The sequence below is a fragment of the Gossypium hirsutum genome, chromosome A07 (assembly GCF_007990345.1).
Source record: "Gossypium hirsutum isolate 1008001.06 chromosome A07, Gossypium_hirsutum_v2.1, whole genome shotgun sequence".
Classification (NCBI taxonomy): domain Eukaryota; kingdom Viridiplantae; phylum Streptophyta; class Magnoliopsida; order Malvales; family Malvaceae; genus Gossypium; species Gossypium hirsutum.
The window spans coordinates 9,914,289-9,930,433 of record NC_053430.1 but is presented as its reverse complement, the minus strand read 5'-3'; the positions used below and the strand labels follow the sequence as shown (position 1 = coordinate 9,930,433).

Here is a 16,145-nt window from a genome sequence, read left to right as displayed (position 1 = left end):
TATTAGAATTAGGACGTCTTAAATTGTTAAAAGCTCAAGAGTAAGAGAGCAATTAGATCATTAGCTTAAAATTAGGGATGGCAATGGAGTGAAGTGAGGGTAAATATTACTAAATTCACTACTCTTCACAATTGGCACACTCTACTCCACCACCCACCTTGCTCCATAATGGGTGTATAATCTTGAAAACCATTACCACCTCTATGGATGTTGAGTGCATCCATCGCTGCCTCACCCTACTCCGCTTCGCTTCATTTCAATTCAATTTTTGCTTATTATGTTTAATATTTTTAAAGTTAAGTAAATATTTAGACATAATTATTCAAAAAATATTTAAACATAAAATATATGAATGTTTTTTATAATTACCTTTTTACCTTTTTACCTTTTTAATAGTTTATATGTAAGGATAGAATAATAATTTTATATAGTGGAGCGGGTCGGGATAGGGCAAACAATTACTATAACTGCTCAGTACTCACTATTCAAAAGAAAAAAAATCCACCTTCCATGTCCCGCATCCACTTTTCAAACAAAAAAAAATCTACTCTATTCAGAATAGATCAGTTCATAATCCGTCAAGCGGTTCGAATTTTACCATCCCTATTTAAATCCATTGAAGGGAATGGTTACGTAGTTTTCTTTCCATGCAACTAAGAAAAACTACAGATTGAGTTTTCCTCTCAAATTCTCTCAATCAGAATCAAATCAATCAAATTCAACAAGGTAAACTTGTTTTTCTCATCGATTTTTTTATCAATTCAATCTTTGAAGTCATGATTTCACCATATTCACCTTTTCTTCATTTTCAGGTTGATTTAAGGATGAGTGAGGGAGCTTGATTCTTGTTACTTTCTTGATGATTTGGGGGTATACTTTAAGTGGTTATAAGTTTAGTATAACATAAGAACGTTGAATTTCTTATTTAGATAGGTTTTGAATGGGTTTTTGAAGATTGAGTTAGTTTGGGAAAGAGAAAGAGTGATGAGATTGTTAATGTTTTTTTTATGGATTTTAATGAAGTATGGAGTGTTTTTAAGTTTTAGGTTTTAGTTCAATGTCTTCAATTATACTTTCAGAAATTCTAAAGTTGAACTCATGCAAAAAAAACGTTATTTTTTATTGAAAATTTGAATTCGATTCTTATTTAACTTGATTTTTTCACATAAAATTTTCATTAATAGGTTAAGTGCTTAAATTAGGTGATTTACATAAAAGGCTAAATCTTTTTAAAAGTACTTAAAAGAAAGTTTTTCAAATGTCATATATCAAATTTCAAATTATGTTTTTATATTTTCTCTCTTTATTTTTTCAAATAATATTGGACTTAATTGTAATGTGTTTTATTCAAAACAAGTCAATTTTCACCTAATTTTTTCTATAAATTAAAGTACTTGAAAAGTCTTTAGTTGAGCACTTCCGTAAAAATTGAAAATTTATATGACTATTTTAAAAGATTTAACTTATGTAAATAACTTTTAAAATGTTTGAGGGTTTAACCTCACAAATATGCTACTAACAATTAAAGGTTGAAGTAAATTGGGTCAAAAAATTATGAGAATCAAATACAGCTATAACTGGCACTACAAAGTTTCATTGATATAATTATAACCCAATTAAATTGATTTTTTGGGGGATTTCGTAGAACTGGTAACCTTGGATATGATAAGAATAGAACATGAATGTTTCGCTATTTCTAATGCTTGTATATTACAATTACACCAAGAAAACCCATCTTCTAATTTCTCTCATTTTATACGATGGGTTACTTTATCTTAATTATGAAAGAAAAAGACTTATGTTACAACATAAAGAAAACAAATCTACTATAAACATGGATTGTAAATTACTCGTTTTAATGGTATGATGGAATTTTCGGGTCTACAATCCCACCGCCATCTGCTTAGGTGCTGGAAAAAAATATGCCAAACTTAATGGCAGATGCTGAAAAGATCTCGCTTATCATAATGAAGTGCTTGTCTTCTCATTCTGAAATAAAGCTAGAAGAAGGGTCATAGCTGTTACCTCAACAACTTGCATTCGGAAGCTCAGCTACTTGGTCAATCTGATCATCGATGGGATTGAAAATCTTCCCTTAAAAAATGTCTACTGACGCCCATAGCCGTGGCCTTCAAACCTCCAGGACAAGGCCCCTGCCTCATTCGTCTGTGAGGGCTTAAAATTACACAGATACCAGAGAATGGGAGGGTATCTGGACAGCCCCGAAAAGCAGCATCATTGTCATTCAATCGAACTCTTGGGCACAAACATCTGCTGCTTGGTAGGAGCATATTATCTTGTATGAAAAGAGAAACTGATCCTCAGACTAATTTGCACCCTTTTTTGTAAGATTAGTTCCCTTAGCCTTCTCCTTCTCAGCTTTCTTCTTCTCCAAGTCAACCTGTTTCATATTCTCTTCGTGTGCTTTCCAAAACAACCTCACAAAATTTAAGAGAGTTGCAGTAACTGCATTGAACAAAATACAGCATCAGGTGTGATCAATTCAACTTTAAATCACCATTTCAAAACCAGTATACTATGATGCTATGTTACTCAGGTTCAGGTGTGAGTGCCAAATACAGGTATATTTTATTGTATTTAAGTTCTTCCATGTATGAGGGTACTTGGAGGATCCTCCAAAAAGTGTGAGACATGGGTGTTGGAAACCAGTAATGCACGAAAATTGAGTCAAAGCAACATATTTATGATGGAAGATTGAAATAAATAGAACCCTAACTAGGATATAGAATATAATACATGAAAATTTTACAAAATCTTAATTTTGATAAAATTAGGTTCTTTTTGCTTTTAGAAGCCACACTATATACTTCCGGAGGTACAAAACAAAAGATGAGTCTTGATGAAAAACAAGGATATTTTGAAGATTGAAAATTGTAACAGCTAAATTTTATGAATAATTTATTTCAAATAGAACCATGATGTCACCATTTACTTACTAACAATATTTACTTTTGAATTTTGATCACCAACTTCAGCTTTATAGCAAAAACTGGAGAAGAAATAAAGAATTAAATAGAGCCTTGGAAAATAGAAAAACCCTAGAGACAAATATTTTAGGAAAATGTTGTTCCATTTTGCAATTACAGTTTTATATAATATGATAGAAGCTTGAAAGCCCTAAATTTCTAATTTTCTAAAATAACAACGCAACTTTTTAAATTCTCTCTTTATTAATTACCAAGTTCCAAAACCCTTTTCTCCCTTTCTCTAATTTGGTCATTTACCATGTATTCATCATACTTAGAGTCAATGTGGAGATGGAAAATGGAAAATATTTCCCAAAACTAAAAAGGCCTTTACTTCACTATATCTTTTCTTGTCTCGGCTATCCTGTCTTCACCTTTGTCCATAATTTAACAAGTATTTTAGTTTCCTAAGAATAAAAAATCACACTGAATTCAATCACAAAATCACCCTTATCCATCTCTAGTTAAGATGTTCATCCTCATATTTATTTTTCTTAACTTCAGGTAGATTTTCCTCTTCTTTTGGGACTAACATGACTACATCCTGAAACATTTGGCCCTTTAACCTTGTGATAACCTATTTGATGGGCGAAAGGAAAATGAGGGTTGAATGGGAGCTATAGTGGGTCAATAAAATGTCTTTCTCTAACATTCTCATTATGCACATTTAGACAACTACTCAAAGAAACTAGGTACAGAATGCAATCTACCTTGCTCAAAGGGGCATCGAGCAGGATCCTACCAAAATAGAGTGCAAGTACATCTGCATTTCTACCCTGTCCATCAAAAAGGTAAAACCAATAATTAAAGAAAGACAAAATCAAAAGAATTGGACAACATTAGATGATGCATAAAAGAGAGTGTCAATAGTTGGCAAATTACCACCACAGAATATAGATTTGTTACGGATGTCACCTCTCCTTCAGCAACAGAAAGGAATCCCTTTAATGTCTAAATTAAATTTAAAAAAAAAATGTTAGAACAAGGAAAGTATTCTCTAGACGAATAAAAAGCAGTTGACAGTGTTTGGTGTAGGTGACAAAGCCATAACAAATGCTCACTCTATTGCATCAGAATATTATATAAGACCTAATGGTGTTTCAATCAGAAAGAACTACCATGTAAGATGAAGATGATTATCTGAAGGAACTTTCAAATAGGAATTTATTGTTTCTAACCATATTCTTTTATTAATAAAAAGCAGTTGACAGTGTTTGGTGTAGGTGACAAAGCCATAACAAATGCTCACTCTATTGCATCAGAATATTATATAAGACCTAATGGTGTTTCAATCAGAAAGAACTACCATGTAAGATGAAGATGATTATCTGAAGGAACTTTCAAATAGGAATTTATTGTTTCTAACCATATTCTTTTATTAATATTCCACTATACTAGTTATAATCACTTGTGCATCAAAGTTAGTGTCTTGGCATTACAAACTTGTACGAGTACCCATTCTTTATTTACTGACCCCAACTTTTAGGGGTATGCCATAACATTTCTCTTATTCTAACTTATAAAATAACTTACATGGGCAAAGGTAAAAACAAAAAGCTAGTAGCCAATCAGGAACTTTTCACAAACGAATGCAGTTGAATAAAATATTTGAGTAGTAAACTATAAATTACAAGTGTAGACCATGCAACAAAATTTTTACATGTATGCTGAAGAACAAAAAGCAATGAAATAACTATGTACCCCCCGGAAAACTTCAGACACAGGACCATCATTTTCAGAGGCAGCTAGCTCCTGCTTAACCTTTTCTAATCCTTTAGTTATAGCTTGCATTTCTTCTGCTAAAGATTTTAATTGTATCTGCAAGGACACAAGGCTTCAAATAGTGTTACCAAACCATAAACCTCAAACACTAAGACTAATGAGAAACCTTAGTTGCAGCCTCAAGGCTGACAAATTCTTGGTGAAAATCTAAAAGTGCTGGTTTCTTGGCAGCTAGGACCTGAACCACAATAAAACAGGGTTTAGACAATAAAAAAGACAGACAGTTGCTGTTTGCATAAAAAACAAGTGTCCAGTAGTAACGTAACATATAAACTAGGTGTAGAATATAAGTCAGGCAAATATTACAAGAAACAGAATGACCTTAATAACACCACAACAGAGAAAAACAAAATTAGTAACCAAACCTTGCAAAGATAATGCATGAGTGTCATCTTGCTGTTAGAAGCGCGTGTATCTATGAGCTTTAGAAGACTGTCCAACTTAAAGCCAACAGCAGAACCTGTAATAAGAATGATTTGAAACTTCATATTGAAGGAGCATGCGAGCAGTTAAAACGTCCTCACCAACTCTAATCTAAAATGTTTATCAGCTTTAAATCAAACCCGGATCTAGTAATTTGGCTAAGAAAAAAAGTAAAATCTGAACTAGTGTAGACAGGGGATAATGAATTTATTTATGGCAACATTGTGCAAAAGTTCGAAACAGTAGACATAAATGCAGAAATTGGACATTAGAGGACATAAATGTATAAACCACGTAAACCTCTAGCTATTGACAAGAACGTGTTGAGCACTATCAAGAGTACACTTAACCAGACATCTATCAAATTATAACCCAGAAAAATGACTCTGATAAACCCACCCACTTCCAAAATTAAGAGACAAACAAAGCACAAACATGCGAAGTTCAGAAGAAAATGCTTCACTATTTTTCTGACATCCAAATAATATACGGCATTCCTTCTAAGAATAGAAGTTAGCACATGAGGTCATAAAGAAAGTCCCAGTAGCATCTCATAGCATGTAACAGAAGCAATAAGAAGACTTTCAACTACCACAGAGTACGCCCCCTAGAATTACACAGGCCAACTAGTTTTCCAGTTTAAGATGCAGAATGCTGCTTAAAATAGTGTAACTTATCGTCAGTTGCAACAGTGCAGGAAAATATCAAAGCAAGTATTAGTCACATGCATGTGAATCCAAACAAACATAAATTACAAGCAGTTTAGCTAGTAAAGACCCTCTACATAATCTTTTACTAGTAGCAGTTCTAGAATCAATGATTGTATCCAAAAAGAAAATTGAACACGTCCCTTACCCCTAGCAGTTCCTTGGTTCAAAGTATTCCCCAGATAGAGAATTTTCTTCATTATCTCCTTTAGTTTAAGGGAATTTCGAACCTCACAACCAAAAAATAAGTGGTAAGACAATGAATGAGAAATTACAGTCAATTCCACTCAGCAATATTAAAGATATACCTCATCACAAGCAGAATTTACAGTGCTTAAGCTCTTTTTGAATTCAGAAATCTGCATGTAGTAAAAAGTGTCTGAATACAGGTAAAACAGGGGATTCCAATAAATAAAAATAATGAAATAAAAAGAGGGAGAAAGTGAATAAGAGACTGATTAGTAATAGTAAACTTATTATCAAATCAGATTAATTATGGAGATACCGCCGAACCTGAGAGCCGAACTGAATTTTGAAAGAAAACACTCTTAATTTGGACTCTACCCTTGGCACTTTCATCAGTTCCAAAAAGTACTGAACATGAAATATCAAATACCAGTTAGAGTTTAGAATTTTGGCAAAGATAGATCATATGAAACATGGAATTGGAAAAGCATATAGGAACTTGATTTAGCAAGAGTTTCTTCATAAAAGAAAATCAAGGATATCCTTATCTTGTACTTGATTCAATGGTGTTTTAACTTATAGGTCTCTAGCACTTAATGTATCTTTTTAATGTTTGATTGACCAAATTTGAGTAACATAATAACATAACATAGTAAAACTTTATCTGGCCTTTCATTCTTACCCTTTCTTGAATAAAAATGTTAATAAGAATCATCCTTTGAATAGGCCAGGATATCGTATTTAATTATCATATGAAAGCATCTCAATTTTAAAAGAAAAAAATCTTAGGCCAGATTGTATAAGAACTTTTTCTTTAAATATAGGAGTTCTTTTTCTTTTCTTTTTTTGTTTGGGGGGGGGGGCAGCATGCACCAACCATTGAGCCAAATGATGTTGTCAGAAACAAGAAGAATATAAAGAAGAAGACGAACCAAATTACAGTTCCAGAAAAGTGCATTTCTGACAGATCAATGGCAATGCAATCATCTATCAATCTACTAATAAAAGAAAGCAAGTCTAAGGATTTGAAGAAGAAGATAGAGGAAAAACTGCAGACCTGTTCACACTTCCCCAAACTCTCTTTGTCACCAGTGTAGCCCTAAAAAATCACAACCAAAGAAAACAAACTTGCAATGGTAAATGAATTCCTATATTAAACAAAGAATCTGTTCTGAATAGCTTAAAGTCCTATACAAAATCAAGATATGTTAGAACTTCACCTTGAGAAGTTCCATTTCCTCTTTGGTTGGACAAAACTTTATGAGATTTTCCACTTGATCAACATCCAATACTACATCATCCATTGCTAGCACTGCTGCCTGAGAAAAAACGTATATCTGTACATGATTAGCCAAAAACTAAACCGACAAGCTTCAATTAAAACTAAGGGGAAACAGGAAATGAAAGAACTGAGAGGGCATCAATTCAATGAAATCTTATTTTCCCCTGTTTCCAATAATTCAATCAGAAAAAGAATTGGAATCGTAAGATAGGAATTTGTGTTACACCAAGACAGTATCTTTTGAAGAAGCCAATTGACGTAAGTACACCAAACTTCAGGGAAATTAAATGTAATCACTAGAAAAAAACAAGAATCTTGTTGTCCTGTTTGTACATACTACAAGGAAAACAGCCATACTCCAAGTTCACATCTATACAAGTGAGAATACCCATACACTTCCTCTAGTTATGTAAAAAACACTAATAAATGCAATATCACGTCCGTGTCCTGCTTACCATCATATCAGAAAGTGGCATCTTAACTTTAGTGAGCATAATTTCAGTGTTGTTGGCCCTCCTCAAGTCAATCTAGATTGGCAAAAATAAAGGTTAGTGATGACATTGGTGAACAGGAAAGTAATCATCATTATGATGATTTTATAAAGTTTCATACAGGCAATAAATGCATCATTTAATAAATTTCCAGAAAGGCATCCTCTACCTACAGTGGAGAAGGGGGGAAATAATAATCATTATGATGGTTTTATAAAGTTACATGGTAATAAACACAAATTATTTAATAAATGTCCAGAAAGGCATCTTTTTACCCTCAATTCCATGACCCAAAGAAAAATTCATGAAAGAAAAGCACAAAATGAGAACATCATGGATATAAATCATAAAGAATGAGACAGTCCCAAGAGGACATCCTAGCAGTTAGAACTTAGAACCTTGAGAATTCATCTTGGAGGTCTTAGATTCAGATCTTGGGAGGGGTAGGATAGGAGGGATGGGAGAAGGCTACCTCCCATAGTATAGCTCAGAATACTTGTATATCAAAATATTAAGGATGCATATAGAATAAAACCTTCATTAATTACTTAAACTTCCAGCTTTATGGAAATCTTCCTAGACACAGACAGAGAAGCATTTATCATTAACTAAAAGCACCAAACAAAGATTAGAATGCCCCTTTCCCATTACAAAGTAAAACCGTCCACTGTATGCTTAAAATTACAAGCTCTTCAATTTCTAAGAGTGAAACCTTTTACTTATTCTAAGCCTATAAGGAGGTTCAAGTAGCAGTTCCACAGTCACCTATGAAAAACATAGATGTACGGATTTATTAAGAAAAATGAAATTCCAGATTACCAGGTGGACTTTGTCAGGTTTTGATCCAACTGACTTGCGTCGCACTCCAGATCTATTAACTGAACCAGCAGGTTTAGGAACAACTGCAGAGAAAAGAGTCTCAAGCTCTGACACATCAAATTCTGGCATACTAGTACAAAGAAGGCCATGTCAGCAAATGCAAAATGGAAATTAATAAACGTAAAAGATTATCGTGAACATATGATGCATGGAATCTAGCATGAATACTTAGTAAATTTTATCACTTATGGAAGCTCGCTGTATTAAAAAACAAAATCAGTAAAAGAAGACACAATACATTTGAGCCTCATGTCTTTGTAATTCTTCCCACAAGCTTCCTTGTATTGCCCTTGTGACCTTGCTCCAGTGCAAAGGCTTTAAAGAAGACCTCCTAGGTGCTGTGCCAGCTGCTGGAGACGATAGCCCACACTCTCTTCCTCTACCATCAACTACTCTAGCACCCAATGATGGGGCTAGAGGAGCACCGGGAGCTCTAGGTGGAGGTGGAGGGCCTAGAGCTCGGCCTCCAGGAGGTGGAGGTGGAGGGCCTGGAGCTCGGCCTCCAGGAGGTGGAGGTGGAGGTGGAGGTGGTGCTCCACCTATAGGTCGTGATGCGCCATGCATAGGAGGTGGGCATGGTGCTGGCGCTCCAGGAACAGGTGGAGGTGGTGGGGGTGGTGCTCCATGTCGAGCAGGCACGGATGGCACTCCACGCAAAGGGGGAGTTGCTGGAGGAATGGCTCCCAATTTTGGTGGTGGAGCACCATTCATCAATGGAGGTGAAGGAGGAAGTGGCATACCGGACGTCGGTGGGGGTGCAAGTGGAGGTGGAGGTGGAGTTCCTCGTAAAAGAGGTTGGGGTGCAGGAGGAGGAGAAACTCCATGACCAGGAGGAGGTGGTGGTGGTGGTGGAGAGGAAGCTTTGTGAAGTGGTGGTGGAGGGGGAGGAGGAGGACGAGAAGCGCTTGGAAGTGGTGGAGTTGTAGGCAACAAAGCTTCATACCGAGGAGGAGGAGGAGGAGGTGGTGGTGGTGGTGGTGGTGGTGGTGGAGAATTTAGTACAATAGAAGTTGCATTTTCTTGAAATGATGATGAAACCAACAAAGAAAAACTAGGTGGAGGTGGGGGAGGAGGAGGTGGTGGTGGTGGTGTTGATGACGGTTAGAATGGAGGTGGAGGGCTAGGTGGAATGGGCGCCGATTGTTGCGGAAGAGGAGATGATGTTAAAATTATTGGAACGCTAGAAATTTCTTTTGGAGAGTTAGACAGCTCCACAAGGTCAGCCTTCACACTTTTTGGCTTGGACGAAACATCCTTTGAAATTGAAACTCCATTAGAGCCCTTTTGATTGGCACTTGAATAAGAATCCTTCAAAGCCACACTATTGGATAATAATGCAACCGGTGCACTATTATATCGTGATGGTGGATATGATACATGCATTGAATTGGTATAAGAGCCTTTGTTAGGAGGGATCCACCGAGATATGGCATTTGGCTTTGCTTGTCTTCCAGGAGGACCCTGAGCTTCTTGTTGTTTGCTCTTTGATTTTACCAAAAGAGAATCTAAAGCTGGTTTTGGGCCCATCCCAGCATGTTTCTTTGAAGCAGGCAGTGTTCTCTCAGGTTTAGGTTTGGAAACATCACTTTTCAACCTTTGGTGCAACATCTTAGATTCTGAATTCTTTAGTTGGACACAGTCTTTTCTATTGCCCTTATCCTCCATTTCTTCCAATTTTCCAAGCACACCTTCTGTGACTTCAGTGGTTTCTCTCACCCTCAGCACATCAACAGTAAATGCCACTGGTTCAACTTTGATGTCTCCATCATCAACAGCAATGTCTTTTACTGCATTAATGTCAGAAACATCCTCTTATCTAAGTTATAATTCACATCATCAACAGCAATGTCCTTAACTGCATCCATACTAAAGTCAACCTCGACATCCTACTTGTAATTCCCATCATTTGACGCACAATCTTGAAATTTAAAAGGATCCACGTTCTCCCTCCAGACTTCTTTTTGCTCTACCTTGTTGTCAAGAACTATGAGACTCTTGTCATTCACCTTTCCTTCGAGCGCATTCACTGTATTGCTGAAGATCTCTTCCACCTCAAAAAATTCCTCCGGTGCAGCACTTTCCATCTCATTCCCATTTTCACTTTCCATGACTTCAAGGAGATCAGGGACAACAGCATCAGGGTCAGTAAAAAGTACCTGATACAGATAAAAAAAGTATGCATTCAACTCCCACAACTTCAGAAGAGAAAAAAACATCCACATAATAATAATTTTAACCTACCTCCGCTCTAAAGTCCTTTGGAAATTGATCCTTCCCATCCCACAACACATCAATCTCATCACGGTTGAGCATCAAAATATTTGCTTGGACAAATGCTGTGTGAAACATAACTCTGAATATCATCTCTTCACGTACCAAATCTTCATTTAAATGGATGCACTCAAGCACAACATCTCCTTGAACACGGCAATGAATATCCATTTTTACCAATATACACTCTTCCTGCAGATAAACCATATTAGAACATACCAAATTTTGGTCAATTTATCTTGTCAGTTTCAATTTTGTGACTTAGGCTTTAGGCATCACCTTTAGGAAGTGACGAACTTGGTTTTTTTCCTTTAAAGTTGAAAACAGAAGTTTAGAACTTCTAGTGGCTGGTGTTTTGGGGTCCTGTCCATAAACACGTACAACTGGCCTGCACCCTTCTTCCCCTCCAAAGGTTGGAATAACTCTAAGAATTAAACAATCCAAAAACAGAGGTGTATCTGATGGAGGCCAGTCAGAACCCAAATTTCTTCTAGAAATATACTGAAGATATCTTAACTGGGAAGGTTGAGGGTTCAAAGGTGACAGAAGCTGGAGAAGTTCCCTAGGAGCTTGCCTGTAGACCATTTCAAGAGTCTTCTGCTCACCATTGTACTGCTTTCGATATAACAGAAGACCAGCAAGCATGAATGCGAGTACAGGCCATCCTCCTCTTTCACAATGCATCAAAAGCACATTCTGCTGCCCTTCCAATGACAACCAGCTTTCACTTGATCGAAGGAAATGACGAATCATTTCAAGTGGCAGCAACTGACATCCTCCATGTTGCCGTGGGTAATCCATAACAGTCATGTCATACTGAGATAAAATGTCTGAAATTAGGCTCCTCCTCTCCCCTTCTCTGAAATTAAACACCATAAAAGAAGCATCAGGAAAGTAGTCTTGTAGCTGCGCCACAATGCCACCCATATACACTTTGTACTCATCTTCTTCCAGTACATCCACGGAGAAACAACAGTCAAATACTGCAAAACAATCAACAAGAAAACTGAATAAAATAAACAATACTTGGTGACCATATGCCTCCTAAAACCAAAATATAATATGGTAAGTTTCTAATTGTTGAGTTCATTAGGAATGCCCACAAAAAGGGAATTTATTAACTTTATTAAGAAAGAGAAAAGTAAATATTCTTCAAAACAAAAAAAATGTGTAGAAAATGGTACGAAAACCTTCAATGCTCCAAGTGATGACGTACCAGTTTCTAAGCTTCAAATGATTTTGTTACAAAGTACAAAAGTGAATCAGTCCAGTAACTCTACTTTAAAATAACTACGCCGTCCTATTTCAGCTTATCTCCTAATAATCAAGGAAACCAACATGCTAAAAATCCTTAAGAGTTGCTTAACCGCACCAAAACCCTGAAGAAAAACGAAATTAAATGAATATAAAATAAAATATCAAGCTAAGAATTTTGAATAAGAAATATGCCCAAACAGAATCAGAGAATTCAAAGAACTTGTCCCCAGTGGCATTTCCCTTGGTAAGGTAAAATGAAGATAATTTCGACACTTTGAAGCTAAACTGAACCACACATTAAGTAGGAATGAAGAAAAAGATTACCGTAGACACGTTCGGATATCTCCAGAAGCCGATCCGGCGGCTTTCGGTAAAAGAACCGTCTAAACAGCGCCATTTGTTACTTACCTGATTGGATCCAAAGCCCTTTTCTTTCAAGCACTACCAATTAGATAGCGCTTCAGTTCGATCCTCCTCTCTCTTTCAGTAAAACCAATGAGAGGTCCTCGTTTCCGGATTTCAAATTCAGTTACAACTTACTCAAAATTTCGACTTAAAATAATCACAATTCCCCGTCAATACCCTCTCCAAAACACACGAAATTGTTCGAAAGGAAACAAACAGAAGCTCTATCATCAAAGAACTATTAAAAATTATCAATTCCTTAAATGAAGGTAAGAAGTAAGAAACAACAATAGGGGAAGACGTGGGGACTATGAGTAGAAAAGAAAAGAAAAAGAAAGTTTTGAGATTACGCTGTAACGGAAACTAGTAATGTTTTGAAAAAAAAAAGTCAAATTTTTTGTTTTCTTTCTTTATTTTCTAAAAAATAAGAGGTTAAATTTTTGTTATTAGTCCCTTTACTTTGCAAAGTTATGAATTTAAACCCTTTACTTCAATTTGATCATTTTAGTCCTTTTACTTTCCAAAATTTAAAATTTCAGTCATCATCAAACAATAATTGTTAAATTTATTAACTTCTACTATTTTCAAAAGCTGATGCGCCAAACATATTATTATATGTGTAATGACATGTCAACTTATTATTTTCACATATTACGCCCTAAATATCCAATTAATGGATTAACAATTGTCATTTGCGTTAATATTGAAATTTCAAAATTTGAAAAGTATAGGGACTTAGAATGATCTAATTTCACAATATGAACAAAAAATCTACAACTATACAAATAGTACTAATAATTGAATCTAACCAAATGAATTTAACTGCTATTGTTTCGGTCAGGGCTAAAATTTTAAATTTTGAAAAGTATAAGGACTAAAATTGATCAATTTTAAAAGTCCAAGGGCCAAAATTGATCAAATTAAGTACAATGACTAAAATTGACCAATTTTAAAAATCCAAGGGCTACAATTGATCAAATTAAGTATAATGACTAAATCCATAATTTTTGCAAAATGTAGACTTATTTATCAGTAAAAATACTATGGAGGTCCTTATACTAGAAGCCAAATTACATTTTGTCGCCTTACTCAAAAAATTGGCAAATTAATTCTTGTACGTTAGATCAAAGAGTAAATGGATCTTTTTGTTAAAAATTTCATCCATTCTACTATTAAAAATCAATCCCTATACGTTAAAATGAGGTACATGTGGTACACCACGTGTAACTATTTGGTTATTCCGTCAGCCGCATTAATTTTTAAAAGTAGAAATGGATAAAATTTTAACAAAAATGTCCAGTTTACTCTTAAGCTAATGTACAAAGATTAATTTGCCCTTTAAAAGGGCAAAATGCAATATGCTCCTAGTACAAAGGCTTCTATGGACTTTTACCTTCTTCTTTTTAATTACTTATTTCTTTATCTATATCCATGTCTATAATATATATACATAAAAATTTTTGAATCGACGAGAATACATTTTATTATCATTATATTATTAAATTAACATTATATAAAAAATTTAAAATAATAGAGTTCTATTCAACTACGCAGTTAAGTTGAAGTAAAATTTAACGTATTAAGAATAAATAATATTAATTAATTATTAATTAGAGATAAAATTATATCAATAATTTTTTTTTGCATAGAATTTTTATTGGATTGAATAATATAATTGAGTATACTAATTAATTATTAATAATATATATTGTTTTAAATTAATTATTATTTAATTAGTGTTACAATTATAAATCAATTAAAATTAAGATTTATCATTATAAATAGCAATCGACATTTAAGCATTTTTAAACAAATAACATCTAAATAATATCACAAAAAAAAGATATTATTGCTCTTGGTAAATTTGTAGCGTCTAAAACATAATAGAGTATTAAAGTATTAAAATGAGTATTAAAGTATTGGTTTTTCTAAAAAGGAAATTTCAATTCATATTCGGATGACAATATCACCGGTGAGAAATGAAAGATTGTTTTAATAGATGATGAGACAAATGTTTGATTTTTTTCATTAGACATTTATTTATTTTATTATACACGTTATACTAAATTTATTTTAAACTCAACCTTATTCACTTTCCCGTGTCATTCTATTGTTTGGTGTGAAAGTTTCACTTTATAATTGTGTGTTCTTATTAATTTTAATTTTACTTTATGTTGTTTTTCTAATTACTGTTATAACTATAATTATAATTTTACATAAACATTTAATTTTAAAAAATAAATTATTATTATTTGTTATTATAACTTTATAATTGTTTAGTTTATTTACAACTCCAAAGTAATTAATTACATTAGAAGTTCAATGTTGATCGAATATGATGACGAGGATGATAGATTGAAGAAAAAGAAAAAAAGATCAAGATAGAATTTGATGAAAATAATGATATATTGAAGCAGAAGATTAATATAAAAAATTAAAATATAAATATACTTTTGTGTTTTTTTAGACTATTTTTTAGTAGTACGTCGACTATCCTAACAGGTTATGCCACTGTCTGCTCAGAAAACTTGTCATGTTTAAGTTAGCAAATTTTGATAATAAAAATCCTTCAACTTTGGAACTTCGCACTTTGGCCCAGTATCCAACGAAGAAGAACTTCGAGCCAATCTTGACCTTCTTAAGGAAACACGAGAATAAGAAAAAATTAGATTAGTCACAAAGAACCAATAAGTAGCAAGCTATTATAATATGAAACTGAGGAACAAACAATTCCAAGTTGGAGATTTGGCAATGCAAAATGCAGAAGCAAGCGTCCCCTAGGCACGAAAAGGTAAAACGACCCCCAATTGGAAGGGTACATTTAAAGTGGTTAAGAAGCTGCAATTCGGAGCTTACAAACTAGCAAACTCGAAAGGTAAAATTGTCCCAAGAATATGGAATGCTAGGCATCTCAAAATGATTATGTATAACGTGATTTCAAACCGCATTTTGTAATGAAAGTGGAGAACTATCATGTGACTAAGTTTAATAGCAAATGAACTACTAAATTGTTAAGGCACTTAGAAAAATTCACAAGTTATAAAGCAAACACCTTAGGAGGTAAACTAGTCACTAAGTTTAATAGTAGATGAATTGCTATCCTCTTAAGGCACTTAGACAAATTCATATGTTATAAAGCAGACATTTCAAAAGGTAAATTACTCACTAAGTTTGCTAGCAGATAAACTACTAGCCTTTTAAGACGCTCAGCAAAATTCACAAGTTATAAAACAGACACTCTAAGAGATAAACTATTCACTATGTTTAATAGCAGATGAACTACTAGCCACTCAAGGCGCTTAGCAAAATTCAAAAGTTATAAAATAGACACCCTAAAAGGTAAACTGCTCGGTAAGTTTAATAGTAAGTGATGTAAGTAGAAACCCCAAAAGATAAATGCACATAAAATATGATAAAAAAAATTAATATGACTTTGTGCAATAAAGGTTAAAAGACAAAGATAATTACAAATAAC

At 34.1% G+C, this 16,145-nt stretch overlaps 1 pseudogene; it reads right to left on the bottom strand.

Annotated features, from left to right (window-relative positions):
• Nucleotides 1–1,566: 1,566 nt before the first annotated feature.
• Nucleotides 1,567–13,003, bottom strand: LOC107944033 (formin-like protein 20; annotated as a pseudogene).
• Nucleotides 13,004–16,145: the final 3,142 nt, after the last annotated feature.